At 48.9% G+C, this 27,472-nt stretch overlaps 1 long non-coding RNA gene across 1 annotated transcript in view; it reads right to left on the bottom strand.

The window, feature by feature from the left end:
• Window positions 1-840: 840 nt before the first annotated feature.
• The window catches only part of LOC102371671, a 66,493-nt gene continuing 39,861 nt past the window's right edge, over window positions 841-27,472 (bottom strand). The window contains exons 2-3 of the long non-coding RNA XR_001358575.2: window positions 3,140-3,249; window positions 841-1,477 (exon numbers count right to left, since the gene is read on the bottom strand). This is a non-coding gene — a long non-coding RNA (uncharacterized LOC102371671). The remainder of the gene's footprint in view (window positions 1,478-3,139; window positions 3,250-27,472) is intronic.

Genomic DNA, 27,472 nt, shown 5'->3' with positions numbered 1-27,472 from the left:
CCCTGGCCACGCCCCTCGACCGCCCGCCGGGGACCGGGGGGAAAGTGCCGTCCTGCCGCGCCGCGCACCGAACCCGTGCGCCACGCGGGCACGCGCTTGTGCACGCGCACAGCTCACACCAAACGGGCGCGCACAGCTCACGCCACTTGTGCACAGCGCCCCGACCCTTGCAAACCAGCACCGCCGGGGACCTAAAGTGCACGATTACAAAAATAATAATTTTTTTTGCAAAAAGGTTATTTTTTTTTGCAAAATATATATTTTTTTTGCAAAAAAAAAAATGTTTGCAAAAATTAAAAAATATGTAATTTTTTGCCAAAAAAAGTGGGGTTTTTTGCAAAATATATAATTTTTTTGCGAAAAAATAGTTCTTTTTGGCAAAATAAATAATTTTTTTTTGCAAAAAAAAAATAAGAGTGATGCCGCATGGGATTGCTTTGGTCAGGAGCGCTGATGTGAGGGTGCAAGGAGGGATGGACACGGCTTGCAGGAAGGGGCATCAGGCATCGTCGGGCGTCACAGCCGGCTGGACCCGAAAGGCGGGAGGGAAGAACAATGGGGGAAATCCCTGGTCAGGCCCCGCGGACTCTGCCGGGCGACGAGGACACCTGGCAGGTCGGACCCAGGTCAGCCCCAGCACGTGGCGGCTCTTGAGCTCAAGCCAGTTTGACGTCAAGCGATGCCTATCCGCGCAGCTCGGTTACTCGAGCGAGTGCCCCTCCGCGCACACTTGCTCTCGCTCGTCCACAAGCGACGCGCTACCCGTGTGCACCAAACGGTGCGGGGACGACGGGTCCGCTCCATGGAAGCCCAGCGCCTTCTCACGCAGCAAGCTGAAAAAAAGCGGCGTGTATTTGGGAGTGCGAGCGTCCGCACCAGGGGAATCTGGCCTTGTCTGAACCGCCTGCATTTGAATTTTGATCCGGGACGGGAGGGCTCTGTGCTAAACCCAGGCCCTCCAATTCTTCCAAGTCTCTCTTGACGCCGCACCAGGTGCTGACTTGACTCCTGGCATCTGTAGCATCAGATATTACAGCCCAAGGCGGCTGCAGCAGCATTAGCAGCAAGCAACCATGATGCCTTTCTGAGTATCCCACCCTTCGCGTCTCTTTGGCCTTCTGCTTACCCATGGAGCACAGGTTAGGGTTAGGGCTGGGGGAAGGAAGCAGACCGGGAGGGCTTTGGGTTGTTTGCAGCAGGAACGTGTTGTAGTTTGTTACGAGCCAAACAAGAAGTGCTTTTAACACCTACCGAGCACGCATTTAAAACCTCAACCTCCCCAACAAGAAGCAGAAAACAAAGCACCGGTTCCGTTATTTCTTGCTCCTCTCTTTGTCTGAGTCTTTTAAATGGGTATAAAGCCCTTTGTTAAGAGTCTCTTTGATGCTATCCATTGCTCCGGTTGGGGGGTGGGGGGAGACATTATTTCGGCAGAAGTGTACTGGTTCCAGCACTGACATCTGAGCTGTTTTGGTTTCTAAAGACAAAACAAGAGGATGCCAAAACACAGAAAGGAAGAGAAAGCACAACTGAAGATAACACAATGTACCTCCTTGTTTCTAATGCTCACAACTCAGTTGCTGGGGGTGGGGGGGAGATGCACCATGCCACTGTGATAAATTAGTTAATCTGTCCATGATTCACATTTCGTAGAGGAGTAGCGTTACTTGTAAGACGTAGCAGTGAGAACTATGCAAAAAATACAAGTCTTGCTACAGTCAGGACAGCTTGAGCTTGGTTTTCTGCAACATGTCTGGCCAGGGAAAGCAAACGTGCAAGTCAGGTTCCCCCGCCCCTGCCCTCCCACATCACCTTGACCCTCAAGGCCAACAGAAGTTCTTGCAAGAGCCAAGGATTGCTGATAAGATGTTAGGAAATACCCTCCCAGCTAGACAGGCCACGCTGGCAATTCAAGGAGGGAGCTGCCTTGGACCGGAGTCGGAGACGGCTCCTCCCAGACTGCAACGCTTGGTTCAACAAGCCCACGGGGGCACAAGATCCACCGCGCCTGCCACGTGGGGGGCACAGGAGATGGGAAGTAACCAAAGAGGAGCAAGGCCTTTGCCCCAACTAGAGACCAGGTGAATTCAACGTGCCATAGCCATCGAGGATGAAAACCCCTGTGCAGGCAAGACAGTATGGGTCAGGTTGAACCATGAGCTCCACTGAAGAGAGAGGATGACTTGGGATACGTGAATCAGGGTAAGATTCACCCCTGGCAGGAGAAGCATTCAAACCCTGGGCAGCAAACCCAGGAGGCAGTTACCTAGCTCACTTCTTGCTGAATTTCACTCACCCAGGAGCATCTACCTAACCTCCCACATGTGCATCTCCTCTTGATCAAGTGCAAGCCAGGGCCTCAGCTGATGTCAGTAAAGCCAAAAGCGGTATATAGATGTATGGTCTCTGGCACAGCCTAGTCAGTAAGTTAGACCAGCTGAGCCTCAGGTGGTTGTGTTGCTGGAATAAGACAGGTCCCTGGCCCATGGAAAGGAGCAATGCTAGGACCGAAGACACTCCCAACCCTTCAAAATGCCCCACAACTACTAATAGCAGTCAACGGTGACATCAGAAAGGCCAGCGGACCGCAAGCAATGGCAGGAACATTGTGCATTGCAGTGTTTCATAACCTGGACAAGCTCCCCAAAACCTAGCCAGCCTCTACTGACACCGGGCTGCGAAGGCGTCCTTTTCAGCAATGTTACAAGAGCGGACTTGTCCTACTCTGCAGACATGTTAAAAGTGGGAAAGGAGCATTAATAAATAGGTGGGAGAGGAAAACAGACAGGGTACGAAGGAGGTTGCATTAGCAACCCGAGATCCCCATCTTAGCTCTTTGAGACACAGCCAGGGAGGCCGTGATATCATCTAGTGCTCTCTCCCCGACTCATCAAACTCAGATAAAGGCAGCCCAAGGACATTCAATTGCTGGTTCCCAGCATGCGAAGAGGGCAGTGCTGCTTGCCACGCTCCGAGTTAGCGGGTGTGCATTTCTGGAGTTGGGGAAAGGGATGCACAAAGCAAGATGCACCACTCGGAGCAAACAGCTGTGGTGCCACCCCGTAATGCTACTGCTGTGTTTGCATCCATGCCTCTTGCCATGCTTTACAACGGGGTCTGTGTTTTCCAGACTGCGTACCTTACCCGAGGTCGCCCAGCAGGTATTTCCAGCCGTGGCAGGTCGGGCTGGTCTTGTCGTGGTTCTCCTGGTTCACCAGAAGCCTTCAAAACTCTTCAGTCAACCAGGAGCTGTTGGATGCAAACCAAATGGGACACACACTTTTGATTTAATTCTCATTTTCTGCTCCCCAGCCCCTGCCACACCTCACCCCTCCACCCAGCCCATCCTTGCACAAGCCCCTACAATAAAAATGACCCCCCTGCCACACGTCCTCCAGTCTGCACACGTTCAAGTCTGGGTAGGGGCTTGGACCAGGACAGTAGAGAGAGATATCAAGGGCTGGCTATGATACGACACCTGCACGCCCCTTTCTGCTGCCATTTGCACCCTCCCTGCAGGCCTGACAGCATGCTATCTGCACCAGGGCTCCTACACTGCTGAGAGAGAGGGGCAGGGTATCTCTGGCTGCTCCACATTTCTCCCGCTCTGTATTTCTGGATTGGCAGGGAGCAGTAGATAGGAGGGGATGTCAGCAATTTGATTGCTTCTGGCTCCCTGAAAATTTTCATTGGCACAGTGATTCTGACAGGTCTTAAACTGCAAAAATTAATAATCCTTCCTCTTCCTCCTCCACAATGCATTTTAAACCAGACCAAACCCAGAGAACTGCTCTTCCAGACTAGTAAGCCTGACTTAATAGACTGTGACTACTGCATCTAGCTATTGATCAGTGGATTCATCTCATATTGCAAAGAGAAACCAATCGTCCCTCTCTTATGATCCCTTAGAAATAATATGAGTCTGCACGCTCATTAGCAAAGAGGAGGAGGAGGGGGACAGTCAAGTGTTCCCACCATGCTTAACGAGGTTATTCCAAGCAAAGCTACGGCAGGTGAGTTGTCAGTTTAACGAGGTTATTCCAAGCAAAGCTACGGCAGGGGAGTTGTCAGCTAAGCTTTACCACCCTGTCTCCCTTTGCTGAGGCCAACGATAAAAATGCTCCGGGCAAATATTGAATCGCGCTCAAGGTTTGGAAAGAACCTTTACTGATTGAATTGCTTCCAGTGTGGATTCAGACCTGCTGATGCTCTGCCAGCACAGGCCTCTTTCCACCCCTCCAACCCGGGAAGAATCGCATCTATTGCCAAGCGCTGGGCACGCTGCTCCCCCCACCTCGCTCCCCTTTCAAACCTCTGCTCTTATCTTAGCCCATGGAAATGCAGATTCCTTTTGCTTTACAGATTGAATGAACTGGCTGTGCATCACGTTGCTTCCCAACACCCTGTTTCACAAGACGCACGCGCCGGTAGGGTCGTTGCAACCGAGCCCGATTTATCCTCCCATCTACCGGGTGGCAGTTGTCTCGGCCGAGGACGCTGTAGATTGTCCCTCTCCAGAAGGACTTTCATGCTGGTAAACAACTCAGGTTTAAGAGACTCTGCATAGAAACTCAATTTGCCTCTGTGTGATTAGGCACCAGGCTATCTTGTTTGTCTATTTTTAATTACTTATTTTATTCTCTCCTATAAGATATTGTACGTTATGACCCGCTGCTGCTCAAGCATCAAATTGAAGGACGACCCATATTAAGTATAAAGGTTTATAATAATTTAAGTATTCATAGGATGCAGAACAATAAGATGTAGGAAATACAATTTGCATAATAAATATCAATATCACAACAGCTAAAACAAACCATGACAAATTATCTGCCGCTAAATGACCAAGAGATTATGGAATGCAAATTGCAAATCCTGAACTCTAGGAAATGACTTCTTTCACCCGGCGCTTTTCTTCCGGCAAAACACAAAAAAGGGAGTCAAGATGTACTAGGCAGACTGGCTATGTTCCTGCTGGAAACATCCTATTGCATTCCATTATGCACCAACTTTAATTTCAAGAGGAAAACGATTTCCTCTGTCCTGGAAGCTTAGCCTCAGATTATTTGTCACAGCATGTTTAGCAGTTATGATATTGAAGCGTGAGCCCCATTGGCAGTGATTGAAAGCTGTATTAAATCGGTGAGGGCTCAAGTTACAGGCAGCTGGCGACAGCAGTTAGCTAATAAGGGAGTGGTGGCAGGGAGAAAGGTCTGATGAAGGTTGACCTGACCATTGCATCTATAATGGAGATATTTTGTTAACGCTATATTACAAGACTGCTCCCAAAGCGTCCCATCCCGTCCACACTGACATTCAATGCCTGTTTGGTTGCTGACTCCAGTCGTGACCCATCTCTCCGAGTAGCCATAGGGGGTCACGGAGATATTAGAAGATGCTGGGACACGTTTCCAGGTTTCTCTGATCCAGAAATGGAAGTGGGATCAGGTGGCTTTAAGCTACCTTTCCCCTCCTTAGATGCCCAGCACACAATATATGTCAGAGCAGCCCGGTGAAGCAGAATAGCTGTTGGGGCAATGCGCTGTCACCTAGGGCTGGGATGAGCAGGACCGGTGCAGGGACCGGGGGCATCCTTTCAGCTCTGTGCTGGGTTGCAAGGCCAACTGCCCGAATTGTGGCATGCCAAAAAGGTTGGCCCTGCACTGCTTTACGGCATCGAGTGCACGCATCCAGCATTGCAGACAAGAGCTACCGTCCGGACCTTTCCCCACCTTGAAGGTAAAGACCGCACCTGTGACGTCTGCCAAGCTGCCAGAGCCATTTCATACAATTCACTAGGAATTTCTTGACACGAGACCTTTTTCTTATGCCACTGGCAAACGCTCCTCAAATGGGAATTTGCTGTTTTTTCCCCCCCCTTACTTCCATCTAGCTAATTTCAAGGACCAGATGGTGTTTTTGCAGTTTATAACTGATAATCAATTGTTTGTTAATTCAGTTTTTCAAGCAAGAACAGAAATAAACTTAAAAATGAGAATTCCAATCTGTGATATACTTGAGCTGGAAGCAGTGCCAAAAACACAGAGTATTGGACCTTAAAAAAAAAAAAAACCCATAAAGAAAAATACAGGGAAAAGGAGAGAGAGAAACATCTATAGTGTTTTCCCCTTAAAACAACACCAAACCCTGTGGAATCGGCATTCAATTGGCAACAGATTTGGAGGGGCCCCCAGCAATGTTTGATGGCACAGGTATTTGGAGGAATAGTAATCACTAAGTGAGATTTATCAGTTTGGGATCAAGCCACCTTGTATTCCAATCAATGGCCCTCTTTTATTGTCCTTAATAGGTATTGGTTTAAACCCTGTGACTTTCAAATCCAACCACAAAGCCCATGTGTACAGCAACTGAGAACATTTGTGCCACAGAAAAATACTTTCAACTAATTATCCAGAGCCAACTCATTCTAAAAAAGCAGTCATTAGCACCGCTCTGGAGCAAGAATGCATTATTTATAACTACTTCTGAAGAGCTAGGAGTAGGATATTCTATTATAGACCCTGCAAAAATGGTGGTCAATTCGACTTTTTCTTTTTTAGTGTTGTGATAAATGGTAAAATTATGTCACGTCAAATGTCTAAAACCTAGAGGACTTTCTCCCACCGAAGGTAACTTCAGATGAGGTTAAGCTATTATTCGCCAGGGGGGCAAAGACACGCACAGAGTCGCAATTCATGACTCCAAGAGTGCTGACAAGTGTGCAAATTTTAGGCCAGACCAAGAAAAAAAAACAACACTTTGGTGCCAAAGTGCCAACTGGGGAGGATTTAGGCATCAAAGTCCAAGCAAGTGATCCACAATAACCCTGAGTAACCTGAAAGGCCAAAGGCACCTAAAGCACTGTTACAGCACACCGAGATGTGCTGCTGTCTTGGGCAAAATGAGCAGCTTGACATCTGTCCACTCCAGGACCGGGCATCTGCTCGTTAGCCATTTCAGTCTCACCGGGGATCTGGGCCTTTGCTCGTATGAATAGCCACAGTGGAGCTAAACTCTAGCAGGGCAAGGTTAAGCATGTCAGCTTGAGTGTTTAGCGAGACGTACAACTTCCAACATGGAAGCAAAGTTCAAGCCATTTGTCCCTACCAGAAACCTGGACCATACACGCAAAGGCCAATTCAATATTTCTGCACACGCATGTGTGCGATGAATGCATTCAGCATGTCACCCCTTAAATAAATAAAAAAGCCCCAAACTGTGTTGAATTCAAGATCACCTGCAAAGACGCTCTCTTTTCCTCACCATGTCTTTTCTGTGAAGTTTGGTTTAACAAAATCTTGTTAGTGCTGGGTTAGGCATTGTTTTTGATCAAATGAATGCTGTTTTGAACTGGGCTAGAGGGCTGCTAGGGTGAAGCCCGAAGTAACTCAGATGCATGCTTGGTCCTTCAGACATCTCTCTCTCATTAAAATGCAAGACAAGTTCTCTCTACCTTTGCCTACATTTGGAAAGTAAATTTTGCCTGACACATAAATCTTAAATGGCATCATTAGATTAAGGCAAGACTCTTCTCCCATAATGAGAGTTTTGCTAGGGCGCTTTGTGGCTTATACCCCACAACTGAATACAGCAACGAATCCTATGTACCTAACTGCTCACTGCCTGGGAAGTGTTGTCGAGTGGTGCTGAGGGTCAAAACTCCCCGGCTCTGATACTCATTTGCTGTACGAATCCAGGCAGCACAAAAAAAATAAGATGACCCCAAGGGCACTTCTCTGTACAATTGGGATAGCGTGCATTTAACTTATGCAGATATCGTGGAACTTTTTATTCTTATGCAGCTCTTTGAGAGTCTCAGATGAAAGGTGCTACAGAGAGCAGGAGGCTGGTTAGGGATTTCCTTTTCTCTGCAAATGGTAGCGTCTGTTCACTCTGCATACTCTGTCAAGTGAAATAAAACAGTTGTCCATCTTGGGAAAAGCACCAGTCCTTAAATTTTCTAGCAGTTGCATGGGATTTTAGCCACACAACTCACATTAAAGTCAGCGTGTGTCTAAATCCCGTGTAACTCTTTGAAAATTTAGGAGTTTGTCAAAAGGACTCCAGAAAAAGAATAATCAAGTTATAGCGTTTCACATTTAACGGCTCTTCTGAAAGACGTTCGCGTGCTTTAAGGATGTGTTTCACTCAGCCAGCAGGACTCCCAGGTGGAGCCTTTGAATATCTCCTTTTACCTGTCCCCAGACTGAAGTTCAGCCTGCTTAAAGATCAGGTAGAAATGCAGAGCTTAATTTCCCCTTCTTTCATGTGCTGTGACAAAGTTGTCATTTGCTACAGTCTTCCTCTCTAAGTTTCGGGCTTTAGTTACCGTACAAATCTCTCGATATATTTTATTTATCTAACTTCCGCCACGATGAGCAGCAGCATTCGGCCAGAATTTCGGAGGTATGAACAGCCTTGCCAAGGCAAGGCAGAAGCATTGATCCCCCGTCACCATTACGAGCCATCGAGCACGCTGTGTCCTGATCCTATCGGCTCACAACTAAGCCAGGTCAGACAAAGTCAGTCACTGGAAGAGAGACCACCTAGGAAGTGCGGTTGGGGATTTAATAGGGGATGCTCTGTCTGTTCTAGGGCTTTTCGACATGGGGAGCTCAGTGCACAGTAAGCCTGAGCATGGATTTATACCAACTACCTGCATGCACAAGCCCTCATGTGGACACTCTTATTATGCACGAGACGCAGGATAGAGGAATCAGCAACCTTGCACAAAGTAAGTGCCTAAAAATCACACCCTGTCTCTGCAGATAAACCGTTCGTAGTACGGCAGGGCTCCACCGTGCTAGCTGTGAGCACCGTGCCCAGGCTCAGCACAGGGATGGCATGCTAGTGGGGAGACCAATTTTAGATGCAATTTAAAACCCACATTGGTGAGGACAGTTTAGCTATGGACTTCACAGCCAAGGCAAGGAGGGCAAGTGAAGGGTTTAGACATTTAAGGCAGACCTGTTAATGAGACTGAAGTCATTCACTTAAGTGTCCAGACCGCTTTTGAGTTCAGGTGACTATTTCTGATCCTCAAACCGGGATGTCTTGAAGCAGCTAGTAACTTCTTTCTTATGCAAGGAGCAACCCCCGGCTCTTATGGAGCACGTCTCACCTCTTGGGGCAAATGTGCTCTTCCTCCCTGTGCAGGTGGGGAAACAGAGGCAGAACCAAAGGGACATCTCCAGGGTCACCTGCAGGCGAAGTGGCCAAGTTGGGAGAAGAGCAGGTTTCCTGACATCTCAGTCCAGGGCTATTTCTGCTTCTAAGTGTGAAAGTAGGAACTCATTTCACTTGCCAGCTGCTCTGCACTGATTAACTCCTATGCTATAAGTGGCTACCGCTCCTGGCTCCTCACACGGTCCCTCTGCTTGGTAGTTGCTCTCAGATGGGAGAACATGGCCAAATGCCTTTATGAAGAAGGAAACTGTGACCTCCACTCAGCAACGTATGTAAGGGGCTTTCACTTTAAGGACACACTCAAACCAATCTGTTGGCTTAAACGTCCAGTTCCTATGCCATTAAAGCACATGTGCCCACAATGAGGGCTTAGATGGGGAAGATACCTCATTTCAAATAGTTCCACAACTAATTGATGCTAAATTAACAAATAAAAGCAATGTATTTATATCACCAGTGTATAATAGGCTGACTTCAAATCCCTTGCGATGTACATGGGCACCGCACGCAGGTACGCACAAAGACCAATCGCGCTTGCTGAGAGCAATACTGTAGACGGTGTACGGCACATATGCTCAGCACCCACCAGAAACAGGACATTTTGATTTGCAAATTCTCTCAAATGTCCACATTTGCTTTGTCCTCTTCATTTTGGCCTGTTTGTAAGGGTTAATTTTTGTTACGAGTCCAGAAAAAAAAATTAATTTCAATTAAAAAAATAAAACAACCAACCCCCCCCCACAAAATGTGACAATAAAACAAAGTCTTTTGATTTTGCAGAAATCCTATTGAGGAACTGAAGGGCTGTCATCAGTGTGGCATCAGTCTTCATTATCTGATTCTGTTTTCAATTGGCAGAGCTTTACAGAGAACACTGCTCTTTCAACAAAATGATAAAGGGGTATTTGAAATAAACAGAGAGAGTCCCCAGCCGGTGAATACCTTCGACTGCTATGGACTGTGACTTAAAACCAACTCCTATGAACTCCTGCTTTTTATCTTTTAATAAAAAAGCCACACAGATGGGATTTTTTTGCTTGGCTAAAACCTTTGTTTAAAATATCCAAACAAACCCGAAGGAACAAGGTGCGCGCTGGAAGTATCGCTTCCGAGCAGAGAATGGAAGCCTCCTGCATGCATTTATTCCACAAAACGTTAAATATATAGAGTATTTGCATGCCACCAATGGTTGAAGCTAACCAATGCAAGGTAGCAACTCTTTCTAGACATGCACATCCACGCTCCCTTCCCTTTAGCCCCCAGTGCTATTGCACCAACCTAATCGCAGGTAGGCTTGTGAAATGCTGGCTTGTCCATCTGCCACAGGCTGGCACCTTCCAGTATGATACCCAAGGACGTGGCTCAAGGTTGCAGAGCCTGGGTTGGTCTGTTCTCAGCATTTTTAAAATGTATGTATACATAAGTGGCTTATACCAGAGGCAAGAAGATAGACTGGAAGAAGGTGGACTATGGTTTTCATCCATTAACTTTCCCTTCCGATCCCAAGGGCCTTGCCAGCAAGCAATACATCAAGCAGGGAACAAGACAGCCAGCCTAGGACTGTGGGACTGCACGCCACTCCTGGCTCTCCAACGATGAGAAAAGCAGCCTTGAAATTCAAAGTTCAGGCTGCAAAATATTTCAGGTTTCTGGTGGCAAACCAGCTGTTTTGTCAAATTTCACAGGGAAGCAGAAATCAGAGCATGCCAAGTGGCCAGGAGCCAGCTGACTCTTTCTGTGAAACGCTTGAGAGAAACATTGCCACTACAGCTCTGCACAGCACACAACGCGAGCACAGGGCTGCGCTTCGAATGCCAGAGATGTTTTGGGCTCCGTTTCATTATCCATTACTCAGTCAGTCACCGAGTTGAACACCGGCGTCCTACACTGTCTACAAGGGCCGTGCTGGAGAGAGTTCAGGTGCTACTCTGACTCCACTTCAGCAAAGTACGCTTTCAACGTCAATGAGGTTCAAGTACGTGGCTGGATTTGGCCGTGTCAGCATTGATAAGAGGCACCGAAATGCCAGATTCTCTCTCCAAAAAGAGTTCATGAAGCCCAACTGCCCTTACGCCCTGCATAGCTGGAGCAGACACACTCCCTGCCCCCAAGAGTGTAGAGAAGGGGAGAAAAGTGCAGTCAGGGAGAGAAGTACCAGGGATGGATTAGGCACAAGCTGCAGAGGAAGAAGAAAAGGCAGCTCTGCCCTTTTGGAAGGTAACTAAGCACAAAACACCAAGTTCAAGCCTAATGACAGAGCCAGGACCAGGAACACCTCCACCTGCACCAGCTGGCACATGCACGGATCCATGCCTTACTTCCAGGTGCACACGCAGATGCAAGAAATAACCCTGATGAGGAAGCGGAGCTCATAGCACTTGTACTTCAGAGCTAGCTAACAGACACAGTCCTTGAAGACCAATCCTACTGCTTGCACAGAGCCTGGCACCACGCAGCCATGGACCTCGACTGGAGCCACTGCCCAACAGCTAACATAATTCGGTTCCCATTTCTGGCAGTCCCAAAAGAGAGATCCTGTGGTGTAGACTACAGATTGCTCATGACTTCCCCATATTACTCAGATGCACATGGTTTCAGGTTGATGGGGAGGGCAAAGCCAGGCGGGCCTGTGACACATTACTACTTCCTCGGTATCCCTGCGCATGCACCAGCCAGGGCTGCGGACCACGGGTGCAGCCGGCAGTGCCACGTGGCAATGAAACGCTGTTTGCACAGGCAGCAGGACCGTCATAGTCAGCCCGACCGTCATAGTCAGCCCCCAGTAAGATGCACGCCGGACCCGAACTGGCCAGCCATCGCTTACAGTCAGCATCGAACCGCCAGGTTTGCTGGAACAAGATGAAATATTTCCCCAGTGCATTTAAAGATCCCATCTGACCCCAGCGCTCTTTCCAGCCCAGGGCAGGGGTCGGACTCAATGATCTGTTGAGGTCCCATCCGACCCGAGCAGCTATGAATCCCCAAATTGGCCGGTTTCACATGTTCCCATTACACCGGGGACCGTCTGGCTCCCCTGCCGGTCTAACCTTTTTACTGCTGGGTATAATGAGAAATAAGCTGTAATTTAGAGGCAGTGTTCTTTTACAGATCATACTGAGCAGGCAGGTGGGGGGGAAAGGGGCAAATCGCTTTATAGTCTTGCATCAGCTCTTCTGCAGATGAATATAATGCACCCTTCTCCACAAACCGCCGAGGAACCGTGCCCTCTGCATGTTGTTGTGACGAATTTCAAATCAAGAGGGTGCTTGAATTGGATTTATTACAACTGGAAGACAAGAAATTGTAATCTTTATGAGCCCATGCCACAGAGCCTTCTAATAAGAGAATGAAGTATCATTTTAAATTTAAAGCAAATTAGATTACCGGGGTCAAATCCTTCTGCAGAGACATCATGTCTTCAGAGCGTCTCTTACATCTGACATCCTTTTTTCAGGTTTCACATTAGCATTTAAGTGTTTTTTAAATATGTTTAATACTCTCGGAGAAGAAAAGTGCCTGCAGAAGTCAAGCCATGAGGATCATAGGGGGGTGAAACAAAAAGCAAGCTATCAAAATAAGTGCTGAGGGAAGCCACAGGCCTGTCGTAAAGAGAAGGCTTCGGCACTAATGGAGTGCTGATGCCTGTCCCCATATCTTGCGCTCGCGCAGAGGCCCCGCGGTCCTCACACGCGCGGTAAAGCCAAGCTGGTCTTGGAAGCTGCCCGTGTCGAGGCTAGTTGCCCTGCAAAGCACGCCTCTGCTCACCCAACAGAGCCTTGTTTCTCAAACACAAGCCCAGATGGTACTGCAAGGGGGACAGCATCTCCAGTTGCTTTGCCTGGCTTTGCTCAGGGAAGTTGCAATGCAAATATGCATCGTGTTAGAGAGAGAGGGGCCTGCAGCAGGCTCAACATTTCTGAGGTGTGAATGTGGGAGTAGGATTTCCAGGGCCAGAGTCACACAGAGGTGCCTCACTCTAGGCTAATGCCTTTCTGAAATGAAGTGCGAGTCCCAGATGCTAGGAAGCAGGGAGACCCGTTACACCACCCAGTGTCCATCCCTGCCAGGAAAGCATGCTTCACCACGTGCCATCTGCCATTCACTTTGGTAGAGGCCTTATTCACCCTCCTGTTTGCGCCAAAGCATTTTGAAAGCCTCAAGTGCTGCGGCACCCTGATCTCTACAGAGCTATCTGCTCAAAATGGGCAGGTATCTGCTGCTTGGACTTCTTATTAGAGAAGACATACGTAAAATTTTGAGCAACAGCAGATTTCTGGCTGCTTATTAGATCTGAGCCCAGGTGTTTAGAGATTTAACTTTTACTACCAGACCTTGGAGAAGTAGAGCTGGAGGTTACAGAATATAACTGATTCCTTGTTGGATTCACATGACTCCTCCATATGACCGGTGAGGAGAGGCTGAAGGAAATGGACTGATCCAGTCTTCAGAAGAGAAGACTGAGAAGGGATTTGAAAGCAGCCTTCACCTCCCTGCAGGGGGGCTGCAAAGAGGATGGAGCTGGACTGGTCTCAGTGGGGGCAGATGGCAGGACAAGGAGCAATGGGCTCCAGCTGCAGCAAGGGAAGTTGAGGTTGGATATCAGGAAAATTGTTCTTACAAGGAGGGTGGTGAAGCACTGAAACAGGTTACCCAGAGAGGTGGTGGACTCTCCATCCTTGGAGGTGTTGCAAACCTGGTTAGACCTTGGCTGGGATGATGTAGTTGGGGCTGGTCCTGCTTGGAGCAGGGGGTTGCACTAGATGTGACCTCCTGAGCTCCCTTCAGCCCTTGTTGTCTGTGAGTCTGTGATTTCATTCCAGGTTTACTCCGTGGGAGAAGTCTCTCAGCTTTTCTCTCTACTTTTGCAGATAAGACAGAGGCACAATCCTTGCTCAGGACTGGGAGATGGAGTGGTATTTGCAAATTATTTCTATTTAAAGCAGAGGAATGCCATGTATTCACCACCAAGCAAGGAGCAAAGAAAAGCCACCTGCAACAGGAAAAGAAAAAGTGTGATGTAGCCATATGCCTTTGCCCAGGCTCGCTCTTTCCCTGCAATGAAGCAATAAGCACCCAGGAAACTGTCGGCGCTTAAAAATATTCTTTAAAGCTATTAACAAGGCAAAAACAACAGAAAGTCATAGGGAACGGCTAGTTGTCAAGACATCCCATCTCTCTGACTAGCGGCTTCACAGGGTGAACCCTGGGACAGACTGAGCGGAGGAAGAGACGTGGACTTTGGAGAAAATGAAAACCGTCGTTGTACTTTCACGTTACCAGATGGAACGGCGCAAACAGGAACATTTACAGGATAATCTCCGTCCCTAAATAACTGCCACTTCCCGAGCACGGATTGGATGGAAAGGATCCAGCACACGCTGAGCCCAGACACCTGCTTCTGAGCATCTTTACAATTCTGTTTTATGCTTCAGCTGTTCCAGTTACTATACACGCACCTATATAGCAGTTGCATAATGTGCCGTCATGAGCTCGATGGATATGCTTAAACGCGGGCAGCGCTTCCAATCTGCATATCCTCGCAATCATCACGTTTTGGAAAGTTTTAGTCTCTGCCCACCAATAGGTGCAGAGCAAAACACCACTAGTTAGCACTCGTCAGCGATCAGAGAACAACGCTGCAACTCCCACACAATTATATTTTATCTTGGTGGAAGGTGAAATCATTAGATATTAGTGAGGTGCAGTGGCATAAAAATGATGTGTTAGCGGGGGTTCATTACATTGTATTTTCAGAGCCAAGAAGATCAATGTGTTCATGCATCATGAATTAGTCTCATGCTTTAGTCTTCCCTGCTCTCCGGAAACCCAACATGATCTATCACCAGCCATACATCATTGTTTCAGCATTGCACATTAATGACAAAGCTACAGTTTCTACTTATCAAGCTGACCAGCTGCTTCTCTCTGCACAAGGGGGAGGGAAATAAAACCCAAAAGGAGAAACAGGGTCATCTTTGGGCCAGTCTTCGCAGTAAATTTCAAACCGTCAAACCTCTTATTTCTCTTTCAATTCATCACTTTTCTAATCTGTGCCTTGCCTCGCTGTCGGCGCCCGCTTTCCAAGCTCAGCAGGTTTCAAGGAAGCTGGGAGTCATTTCCCCTGGCCCCAGTCACGCTGCAGCACCATTTCCCGTGCCGGGATTTCCAAGGGATTCGGGCCCTTCTTGTTTTCCGCCCAAGCTGAGACTGCTCTGGTCAGCTCCTCCCGTGCAGTAGCGGTGTCTGCACTTCAGTGCACAAATGCTCTTTACCGAACTGCATCCAAGCCCCCTAGCATGTTTGCATCCACTGAAGTACATACCCTCCCACAGGGGAGTATTGTGCCTCCTCGTTGCTTCCCAGTGCTGCTTGGCAAAACTTTGTTCAATTCTTCGCCTCTTAACAGAGCCCCTCCTGCCCCTTGCATTTTCACTGCATCTCAGTCCGCTTCCAGCTGCTGTGGCATCCTGTTTCCTGCACCGCTGGCACATATTTTCCGTGCATCTAAAGAGCAGGAGGTCCTCTGCTCTTCACGGCACGTCTGAACTGAGAGAGACCGGCTGAGCAACTTGTCCGGGATCACGCAGGGACAAGCCATAGAGTGAGGGTCACCAAGCATCATACTGGTACCCCCATCAACAGGCCACCTTTCCCCCTTGCTGCCACTAGCCCATCTTATTTAGAGGGGCTTTGTTTCTTACTACATGGGATTTGACCTCTGGTGATGGGCACTTTGCCATCCCGCAGAACAGCATCAGCGGTCTCAGCCACCATGACGGAGCCCCTGGGGAAAGGGGACAGTTTCTCTTGAAGGCAGTTTCTGAAGCAGGATTATATGCAGATCCCTTCATGCCAAGCTTGCTAGGGAGACCCAACCGGGCATGCATAGATGAGGCAGGGCATGGCTTGAGGTTTAGCCAGGCCCCTGCAACTGCAACATGAGTCTGCCCCTCCATCACACAATTTCGGAGCCCAACCCGAATCAGCAAGGCACAGCCGGAAGCCTGATGTTTCAGACAACTGCTCAGGAAGAGGAGCAGGCTCTTGTCTTTCCCCAAAACCTGGTTCCCTGACCTCTCCCCACCCCGTCTCCAGGATGCACTCCTTTGCTACAAGCCCGCTGCAGCTGCCTTCGCTCCGCTGTCACCCCGCGCATCGTCAGGTCCGAGTTGCACGGCTCGCACGGCGCCTCTGGGTACATTTGTTTTTTTGGAACATTGATTAGCAGCGTTGTTTGAAACATAACAATGTGCCAATACTTCCCTTGTTATATGACAGATTGCTGCACGGATGCAGAGCTAATGCTGCTATTTCTCCTTATTATTCACTAATGCTTACAAAACAGCTGACGGTTGGCTGAGCTCATTAGGGCAAATCGTTTCTTTCTTGGCCTTGGCTGTTTTCAGGGTAATGATCCAATTCCGGTCGTGGGGCGAGGCCCCTTCAGACGGCACGGCCGTTTGTGGGAACTCTACTTTTCTACTGTAAAAAGTACCTCAACTATCAATATCGAACCTGAAGCTGCGCACTCTTGCTAGACATTTAATCCATTTTCTTCCCATCGTTCGCCAGCAAAATGCACATTTCTTGAAACCACTCTGTGTGGGGGGGAGTGGAGGGGGGGTCCTTTCCATCCTTACTGAAACCCACATTTTCTTCTGCCGTTCATCTGTCCACAGGCCCCCTCTTTCTCAAATCGCCCTTTTTCTGTCTAGACTCCTAAGAGCCCTAGACAACACTTACATGCATAAGCAGTAGGTTGTTGCCAGTAATATAGAAGTCCGGGTGCCATCCCGCCTTCAGGTCTTATTGGGAGGGACAATGATGCATGATCCTTGTCTGTGCATACTGCGGTTATCTAGATTTCCATCAATTTTGCATTATGATGGTACCAAGCTTAGCAGCCGCTGTCTTTGGCTAGCACGCTCCAGCTGGGTACCCCCCCGGTACAGCTCCCTCAGCCAGCCACATTGGCTTTATCTGTGATTTTAAACAAGGGTCTGAGTGCTCTCCTTTAAAAAAGCCCATCCCCTCTTGCTTCAAAGAGAAAGCACCCCCTGCCACCCTCTTTCTCTAAGCCCCAAGCTGTCAGATTTTCCTTCCTGCCCTCTGAACACCTATTGCAGAGAAACCAAAGGGGCCCCCCGATATCCGAACCCCAGCTCCTCAACTTTTAAGTGTGGTTTGCAATCTAAACCCTGAACCTGATTTTTCCACATTGGGCTCCTCTCTAAATGGCCTAAAATGGAGCATCCACCTACAGTACCACCTGCTGGGGAACCGGAGAAAAAGACGGTTTAAAAGTCAACAGATGCATCAACCTCTTTTGTAAGGGGAAACCAGCAACCCCAAGGCCCCGTCCCATCCGAAATCCCCCCATGACACAAATATGCATGTGAAAGCATCTCTCCGGGAGAAGTGAAGCTATCTGCTGCTGCTTGCATAGCATGTGCCTAACTCCATTCCTGCCCCTTTCTTCAAATATGCTATAAATAGTCCTGTTAATAGCTGCGCAGCAATGACAACAGCAGTGCTATCCATCTCGACCCCCCAGGAAAGTAGCAAGGAAAAGGTCCTGCCAGAAGAACTACTGCTTTAATCACAGTGGTACTCGGAGGACCGGATAACGATGAGGGCACCTTTGGCGACGTTAGCTAGCAGCTGCCTAGCCTGAAGAAACACACAACCAGATGCAATGGTGGGCATAAAACAGCAGGAAGGCAGGGAAGAGATGCGAGCATCGCAACCTTATGAGCACCCGCTAAAGTAGCCCAGTTAGGGTCCTGCTGGAGGAGAATTTTGTTCAAAAACAGATTTAGTTGCAAACAAACCAGCGACCGAGACCAGTGCAAGGGGAAGCTCATGGTGGGAACAGGGTTCAAGGTCTCTTAGGGCAAAATCTCAAGCCGCACCGGAAAGGGGAGGCAGAGCAGCTGTGTGTGGCTACGTGTGCCCATCTGCGCTGCTGGCTGACAAGGACTAAGTCAGCAATCTAGGGACACTTCTCTAGGTGTCACTCTGGGTACAAAATACGAGGGAACATTAAGATGTACCATGCTGCACACAATTAACTCCGGCCGCACGAGCAAAGGCAACACCCATTAGTGCCTTCCTAGGAGGTGGGCGACAGATCAGCTCCAGTTCTTTAAATGTTCTTGCCGACGTGCTTTGCCCTTTCAAAATGTAAAGCAGCCACTAGCACAACACTAGCGTCTCTTCAAAAGTATCCTTTTTTTTTTTTTTTTTTTTAACAGCATCTCAGTCAGAAGGTATTAAACAAAAATCAAGTACAAATCTCTTCCCAAACTCAAGTGTTCAAATACCTGTTTTCTAGGAGGCTTTTATCAGATGGAGACACTTTAAAGTGCCATTAGCGTTGTGCTGACTCCTGCTTTCCATTCTCTCGTTTGTGCTGCGGGCGCCGAGCGCTGTTTCTGCAGGAATTTGGATCAGCCAAGGTGAAGGCATGTGCAACTTGGAAGGGGCAAATGTTGACTGGGAACTTCCCTCCTGACCCTGCCTCTAAAGAGGGAGCTTTGTCCTCCCTCCTACCTAGCACAGGTAGGCCACAAAGTGATGCTGCCCTGTCTTTCTGAACACAGCCCTGGATCACATCTGGAGACAGACCTTGCTTTACACAGCTCATGCCGTCTGCAAGCACAAAGACAATACAATATCATGTTTCATATTTGTTTTTATAGCCTCAAGCAAAAAAAAAAAAAGGGTATACATCTCTGAATCAGCCCTTCACTCCCATTTCAGAGTCTGAATGTTTTGCTACAGAAGATCATCATTACAATCTTCTGAAGTTCATCCATGGGAAAAAAAAAGAAGAAAAAGATAAATTGAACAATATTAAAATGTAATTTTCCATTGATTCGCTTTTGATAAAGCTATTGGTTTTCCAGCCATATACACATTGCTATCCTGTCTCACCCAAAAAAAGAATCAATTCTCCATTGTACAAGGAGTGGCTTCTCCTTCCCAAAAAGGCATCAATAATCCTTGAACTTTTACTGAGAAAAAAAGTGGTTGGGGGGGTGGGGGGTGGGGAGGATTATAGCCTTGTGTGCAGAATCAAGTGAATGATTCACAATTACTTGTGCAAATGCCAACTGCAGTCATTCAATGCTTTCATGAGACTCGCAGGGAAAAGTAGGGATAGCAAAAGGGTGCACTTGATCCCATCATCCACATATTAATGAAGACATTAAATGATAGCAGACCCAGGACTGAGGAACCCCACCTGATACCTCCTCCCTACTAGGCAATGAACCATTGATATCTACTTGCTGAGCATGATGATCCAACAAGTTATGCTTTCATCTAGTCTGTATTTCCTTAGCTGGTTAATAAGACTGTCATGGGAAACTGTGTCAAAAGCCTTGCTGAAGTCAAGGCATATCATATCCACTGCTCTCCCCGCATCCACAGAGCCCATCGCCTTATTATAGAAAGAAATCAGGTTTAGGCAAGTTGGAGCAGACTGATTTTTGCAGACCTCTTCATTACTGGAAAGCATTCAAAGAGTTAATGATAAAAAACTTAGGAAAAAAAGAAAATCAATCATCTGATGATATTCCTTTGCAAGCCTTCAGTATTTATTCTTCCAGCAGTGTTAAGTTACAATTGGCTTCCAAGGCTGAGGTCTTGTCTTGGGTTCATCTGCCTGGAGAATTTGGGAACCGCACTCATTTGAAGTCACAGAAGACAGGCAGGCATGATCTATCCATATCACATGCAAGCTGTTGATAAAGGAAGTCAATGTTTTCTGGGGGTATAGGTTAGCTTTGGGAAAATCAGGGCACGAGAGAATACTTCGGGACACGTGAAGGGTTTTAGCGATGCCCTGGAGGAGCCACTGAACGGCAGGCAAACGAGCCGTATGCATTTGTACGTGTAGGACGGTCTTCAGGAAAGAACAGGCCAAATCAACGTTATGGATAACACTGACAAAGAGGAAACAATTATGCTGCACGCGTATGCACACAATGATAACAAGCTCCGTAGAGCCCCAATTGCTGCTCTTTACATGCCGTAAGTGCGCCACATATCTTAACAACGGCACTCCCTGGCTCAGGGACATGCACAGGGAGAATCAATCGTGGCAGGGACCGAGCCTCCACGAATCACAGCGACAAGAGAGCGAGAGGCAATGCGAGGTGAAGAAAATCAAACTTTGCCGAGTAAATAAACATGACATTACCGGCAGATCTTTTATAGAATGTTTTTTCCAGATATTTTCATTTGCTCATAAAGAATTTATTATAAAAGGAAGGTCCGTTACCCTCCAATGTATTCATCGCAGGATTTGATACTAGATTGTCACTGAAAAGCTGGCCTTTCTACCAGGAGGCTCACTTTGCTGGTGTCTCTAAAGCAGGGCATCATCAGGAAGAAAAATTGTTGGTTGAGATGAAATCTCTTGCACGGGGTGGGTATCCCCCTTTAGCTTTTGAACTCTCAATGCCCAACTAAATGCAAGGAGTTGACAAGGAGCAGACCAAGGACAACCAGGTCATTGGGGAAGGGTATGTCCATCACCCAAGTGGGACCTGTTTAGGTGGCCATCTGTCCCGAGCTGGAAACATTCAGCATGTCTAGTCATAACTAAGTAGCCGCTCTCCCGTCCTTATTTTGTGGCCTTTATCTTCTCTCCCTCCAAGACTTCCTCTTCCACTTTCCAGGGTGAGAATAAGTCACTTCTTTACTGACCTGTGATTTTGCACATGAAATACCCTTTTTTCTCAGGATGCAACCCCTGCTCAGGCTTTCATTTCTGCTCTTAGATCACAGACCACCGTACCATGCTAGCTGGATAGATACAGGTGGGAGGTCATAGACATTTTGCACCCCCCAACTTACGAAGGACTCCAGGGACCACTAGCATGGCCATCAAAAAAAGGCCAATCATTCTGCAAAGGACGGAGGGACAGAAATCCCGCACAAGTGCATGCACACACCCCTCCGCACCCCCAAGGTCATGCTGTGAAGAAGCATTTATGAACGTGCTTTCATCCAGCAGAGCCTACTTTGGACGCCTTTCCCGACTCCAGGGAACACGCAGGCTGTAACACTAGGTACCACGGCCCTCTAGAAATATTTAGCTGAACAAAAAACCCCCGCTGTCTTAATTTTGGCACAGGCCTGCTGCCTTTTGTGACTCGAGCGCTCATCCTCTCCCTTGCTGGACTGGGATGCTGGCCACCCTGCATATTTTAAATTAATCTGTATGGCTTGCCTGACTCGTTCACAGCTCCGCGGCCTTCTCTCATCGGAGTGACTCATTGCATGGCATTAAGGATGGATAAATTTCTACCCCTGCTTTTCAAAGCTCTTCTTCCCCTCTCTGCATTTGATTTAGCTTCCGTACTCGTGCGCCACGTTTTTGCAGAGCGAGCGGCGCGCCGCGAGGTCTCCACGAGCGACCTTCTGCTGCATGGCTTCCAGAATGGAAAGCCACCGGACATGGGGTCCCTTTCCTTGGCCTCTGCATTAAAATAACCTCATGTAATAAAGCTGGACGGATGCCCCTTCACCCCGGGCCATCCTTCAGTGATGCCGCCTCTTCTCTGAGAGCCCTTGTGCTACTGATTGAAGGAACAAGGACATGGGTGTGAACTGAAGGCACACACTGATCTAAGATCCAAATATAAATGAGTTTGCCTGGCCAGAAGCAGCTTGCCCTTGGCCTTTCCTGCCTCCCTTCAGAATAAAGGGCTGCTTTCAGAAGGCTCTGATGGGCGTCCCGATGAGCCCCTGGAGCAGACGGGTGCAGGGGGCACACGGCTGGGAGCAAACACATGGGATTTCTTGTTAAATGCTCTTTATCCGGACAAGAAGGGGCAGCATTCTCCTCGTCGCGCTCCCGGAGCGCTACGGCACTGTCTTAATGAGACTTAATGTAGGAGGAAATGGCTGTCCTAAAAATAATGTGGGGCCAGCGGAGTAATGACATTATTAGCAAACTCCAGACTTGAGGGATTTTAAGCACTTTTGACTAGACATTTTCTTTCAGTACAAGATGTATCCAGGAGATCTATTATGCCTGTCAGCCCAAGCTGGGGTTGCAGGGGGAGAATTAAGTGAAGCCCAATGACACTTCCTGTAATCAGGTTTCCGCATCGTTTAAATAGATACCGGTCTGAGCTCTCCAGCAGTCCTGCCTCATAAGCAAATGGGTCTTCCCTGCGGAGCCGCGCTCTGGCTTTAACTCGATTCTGCACCAGGATGGAGGGGGAGAGGGGATGAGTCTCCTCCAAATGGGCCCGGGGAGCACCCAGGGGGCAGAGCTAATAGTGTAATGGAGCAGGGCTTGGGAAGCTCCCCTGCCGTGCTGCCCATCATGGATTTGCAGGAGTCCAGGGACAGCAGCTGCTCTCCCAAATGTAGCCATGACCTTTCACCAGAAGGAAAAACAATTGCAGCGGGTCTTCATTGGGGACCAGCTGCAGCCTTCTCGGGATGTGTATCCCAGCGGGATCGCCTCTCCCGCCCCTCATGCAAAGGCAGCTGTTCATTAAAAAGCTACCTAGGCCCAAATCCCCAAGGTTTTGGATGCTGCCTGTGGCACTGACCTCCCGTCCCCTGCTTGGGCGAGGAGTACATCCGAAAACAGCATGTAGCGACACGTGCACGCTTGTTCTGATCCAGGTTTCTGCTCGAGGCCAGCATCGGTGCCGAGTAACTACCCTGCCAACTGTTCAGTCTCGCCGGTGTAGGACAGCTCGGAGCAGATGCAGGCTGCTCCGCTGGTTGCCAGCACATGCACGTGCTCTTCAAAGCAATCCTCCTTCCACCCCCTGCACCCTCCCTCAGCCCAACGCCTTGTGCCGCGATGGACTGGAGTATGCAGCATCCCCATAAGGGTGAGCACGTGCTTTGGTGAATGAAAGAAAGGATGTGGACAAACTGGAGAGCTGTGGGGAGGTTGTGAGGCTGTGGGACAGGACTTGTGAGGAGAGGAGAAGGGAACTGGGCTGATTTAGTCTGCAGAAGCAAAGACCGAGGGGGATTGAACAGCAGCCTTCACCTCCCTGCAGGGGGTTGCAAAGAGGGTGGAGCTGGGCTGATCTCGGTGGGGGCAGATGGCAGAACAAGGTGCAATGGGCTCAAGTTGCAGCAAGGGAAGTTGAGGTTGGATATTAGGAAAAACTCTCTCACAAGGAGGATGGTAAAGCACTTCCCAGAGAGGTGGTGGAGTCTCCACCCTTGGAGGTTTTTAAGACCCGGCTCGACAAAGCCTTGGCTGGGATGATGCAGTTGGGGCTGGTCCTGCTTGGAGCAGGGGTTGGACTAGATGTGACCTCCGGAGCTCCCTTCAACCCTCATTGTCTGTGATTCCCTGACAGCCGAGATAGGGCATCTTCTAAGGAAGAGCCTCGGTAGCTGATCAGCTCTTCAAGTACAAACTCTTTGGGCTTCCACAGTTTTCTATCGAGAAAGACCGAGTCAGGCTCATCTTCTGCTGAGGCCTCAGTGCCGTGACAAAACGCAGGCAGCAACCCGTCCCTCACTCCCTGCCACGTCCTGCACGGCATGGCACTGCCCACAGCAACTCTTCACAGGGGCCTCAGCACCTCGGGGGCTTTTGCTTTCCCCCTCGGTTTGTCCTACCCCACACCCCAGCCCTTCAAGCTGGGCAAGGGGAGGGGTAGCAGGGCCAGGTACTGCTGCTTGTTGCTCCAAACGTGAGCAAGGAGTCAGGGCTTCTCAGGCTAGACCCCCCCCCTCTACCACTGACCCACCCAGCGGCCTTGATCAAGTCCCTTTCTTTCATTTACACTGCTGACTAATGGGAAGAGTAGGGAACACTGCTGTCATTCCCGGGGGGCCTTGGGAGCCTTAATTAAGATGTCAGCCAGGCACCAAGATCCACAGGTGAAAGGCGCTGAAGATGTGCAAGTTGTGCGCAAATTCCTAGAAAATGCAATATTTACAGAAGATGTCAGGAGCGGGACCGGGGAGAGCCTCGAGGAGCTGGCAGCACACTCCTGCTGTTGGTGCAATAAAGTACATAAGCCCTTATTTTTCTTAATTATTCCTGATATTTCACCTGTCATGTTGTCAGCTTCCTCTGAGAGCAACGATAAATAGTGCTTCTCATCTCATGTCCTTAGGGGATGCTTGCTATTTATTCCTGTGATGGGCAAGACATCACGACTAATTAGGAAAGATGGTGGCCTGCTTGCACCCAGATAGGAAAACCGTGTCATCGGTTTCCTCTGTCCTAGGGAGACTGTCAATCTTCCTCCACAAGGATCCAGCCCCGGCTCCCAAGGTGCCCGCCAGCTCTGGCTTCCAAGCGGGAGCAAATGGGGTATGCCTTCATTTCCCCGTGCCCCGCCTGCCCTGACACACTGCACCGCAGCTCGAGCAAAGGGAACTATAATAGGTCGTATAATTGCATAGCCATGCAATCTCTCTTGGATTAGGAGCCTGAACAAGAACGGACTCCTGGGTCCAGCCCAGGAAGGTTTTACAGGGTGCAGCTGTTTCAGGTCCCAGCATTTCCCCCGGGATGGGAACCGGCTGCACCCCGACTCCTGCGCTTCCACCCTAAATCTCACATCCGAGCTAGCTGAACAGGGCGGCGTGCAGCAGGCGAACAGAGGAGCAAAGGTACGGTTCACCCCAGTGTTTACCCCTCCTGTCCTATGCCCCAAGGACAGCATCTGAATGGATAACTGATCCAGGAAGGGCACATGCTTTGGAATACCAAGAAGCCAAGATTAACTCACAAGTCATTAAGGCTGAACTGCAAAGTGCTATTTGCTATGTCTTCCCGGCTCCTGGTGCCCTGGCAGAAAAGATTTGTGGTGAGCAAACAGGAAAAGCTATGTACAGGTGCACCTGAGCACTGATGATTTACACACACAGGGGCCAAATGGCCCTAGAGAGGCACAAATAAGGCTTGCATTTCCCAGAATCAATATAGCTCTCCAGGGCAGAGCGGGGGAGGGCAGGCCTCCTTCACTTCTCAAATTATGGAGACAGCATTTGCTTGTTACAAAGCGGTGGGGTTTTGTTGAAGCCTGCTCCTGCTGACATGCAATCAAGAGCCGGGCACAGTTAGAACCCTTTATGGTGGGAAACTAATGAGGACAAAACTCCTATTGTCACCGTCATGTCAGGGAGCATCGTCTGGGATTCTTGCAATCTTCTGCGCACTGTCATGTTGGGTGAAAGTTATTTGTTTGCAAATCCTACTTCTGGGCTTCAGCCCATTTTAAATAAGCTGTCAGGTTTATCGGAAGCAGCCGGTAAAGCAAAAAGAGGGGTGTGTGTATGGGTGGGGACGACCTGATGAATAAACCGATACACGTTAGGATCCTCAGTCGCTCGGTTTTGAAACATGGGATGCAAGGAACGTTCCTCAGCCCCACCAGAGCTATCCCATAAGGTTAGTGCTGGTCTCTGGCAGATGTGACTGCCCTAGCCTAAGTTTACCGGCATGCTAGCTGATGGAAACCCAGCAAGGCTGGACTACCTGGGAGAGTGTTAGATAACGTTACCAGGCTAAGCAAAGCACAGCAGACCTGCTGCACTAGTGATCTGCCCTGCCCGCGTGCGGGCTCCTGGATCCTATTGCCAGACCTGGCCGCATCACCTGCATTCTCCCCATCCTGCGTTGGAGGTGCATCCAGCTAAGGGCACCGAGGCAACTGGGGATGCAGAACAGCACAGGAGTGGGATGCTTCTTGGAGCCCACGACTGAGCAGGGAGAGAATAAGTGAAGGCACAAAGGGCCTAAATGCAAGGACCTGCTACTTGGTGACTGGGTTTACCTCTCTTCCAGAGACACTGGAAGCAATGCTACCACTCCACCTCTAAAATATTTACAGACCAGATATGCACTCAGTTGTGAGAGAGACTTTGCAGACACACATGGTCTCTCACAAGCATGGACCATGTCAAGGTCCCCTGTGGCTCCACCATCCCAGCCTGCAAAGAGCATGCCATCTCGCATCCTCCCCTTGCCTTTTGTTGTATGAATGGCTTCATGCCCAAAAACCCTTCTACCCTCTGGGCATGCAATGGTTCCCCGGCATGCCAAGTGCCTGCCCTATTCAAACTCATCTGCAGCCCCATTGCTTATGTCAGCAGCCAAGATCACCAAGCTGTGCCAGCCAGATGCCTTCCACAACCCAGCACGAGGAGGGAGAGGACATCCAGCCAATATCATGGGCATAAAGGAGGGCAGGCATCACAGAGCGGTGCCTTTTCTGCACCTGCTATTGCCACAAGCCCCCTGCAAGCCGCCTCCAGCCCTGCTGTAATACTCACTGCAGAATCCAGGCCTTAAATAGCTAAACTCCGGGTCAGAAAAAGGCATTTTGCTTCCTTCAGCACCAAGTATGTAGATCACGTCGCCAACCAGGCAGGAAGCAAGACGTGCATCCTGGAGACGTATTTCTCCTCCGAAGGAAGAAATTGTTTCCCAGCCTTACGTTGCCTCCATCAACCTGTGAAAGACCACCGGGCTCCAGGATGCAGCTAGCACCCTTTCGCTGGTTGATGGAGGCTACATAAGGCTGGGAAACACTTTCTTCCTCTGGAGGAGAAATATTCAGAAATATCTGTCCCTAGAGCATCTGCAGAGAGAGACACCTCTCCGTTCAGCAGAGGCTGATGGAATTCCTGTTTTGCAGATACTGTTTCCTACAGTAGCCCAGTAAATTAAATTAAAGCTATTTACTTTGTATTTACAGGCTCACAAATAAATCTCAGGAAGCATTTTACTGAGAGAGGTGGGGGAAAATGTATTTTCCGGGCCAAATATAATAAACAAGAGCACGAACCTCCTCATGATTACTTATTAGCTGAGGGAAAAGGGAGCTGAGAATTGGTGTGGTAGGAGTAATGCTACGAGCCGTAGTGGAATGCGGCAGGTTTTGTTCTCCCCCATTTGTAGGTAACAAGGAAGAAAAGCAAAATGGTCTATTTTATGGAAGGAAAGAGCTCTCCTGAGCCTTTCCCTTTGGCTGGCATCTGCAGCATTTCCTTCATTTTTGCTTAGTGCCACGGGTCAATGGGAACCCTTTCAAGTCATAACGACATGATCTTGCCAGTCTATAACAGGAAGGTTGTGGGCTGCATGCGTTTGAATTTTTTTTTGGTTTAAGTGGCTGATTGAGTTCTTTTTGTTTGGTTTGGTGTGCGTTGCACAATGCAGAAAGGTGCATTAGTAAAGAAAATCAATAGTAGTTTTGAATGCAAAATTTACAGGCAGAGCTGGGGGCTGAGCTAAGAGGGGCAGGAGAGAGGCTGGCAGCGCGCGGGGGGC

This window comes from Alligator sinensis, unplaced genomic scaffold (assembly GCF_000455745.1).
Source record: "Alligator sinensis unplaced genomic scaffold, ASM45574v1 scaffold1626_1, whole genome shotgun sequence".
Classification (NCBI taxonomy): Eukaryota; Metazoa; Chordata; order Crocodylia; family Alligatoridae; genus Alligator; species Alligator sinensis.
The sequence above is the reverse complement of the archived record's forward strand: the minus strand, read 5'-3'. Positions and strand labels throughout refer to the sequence as shown.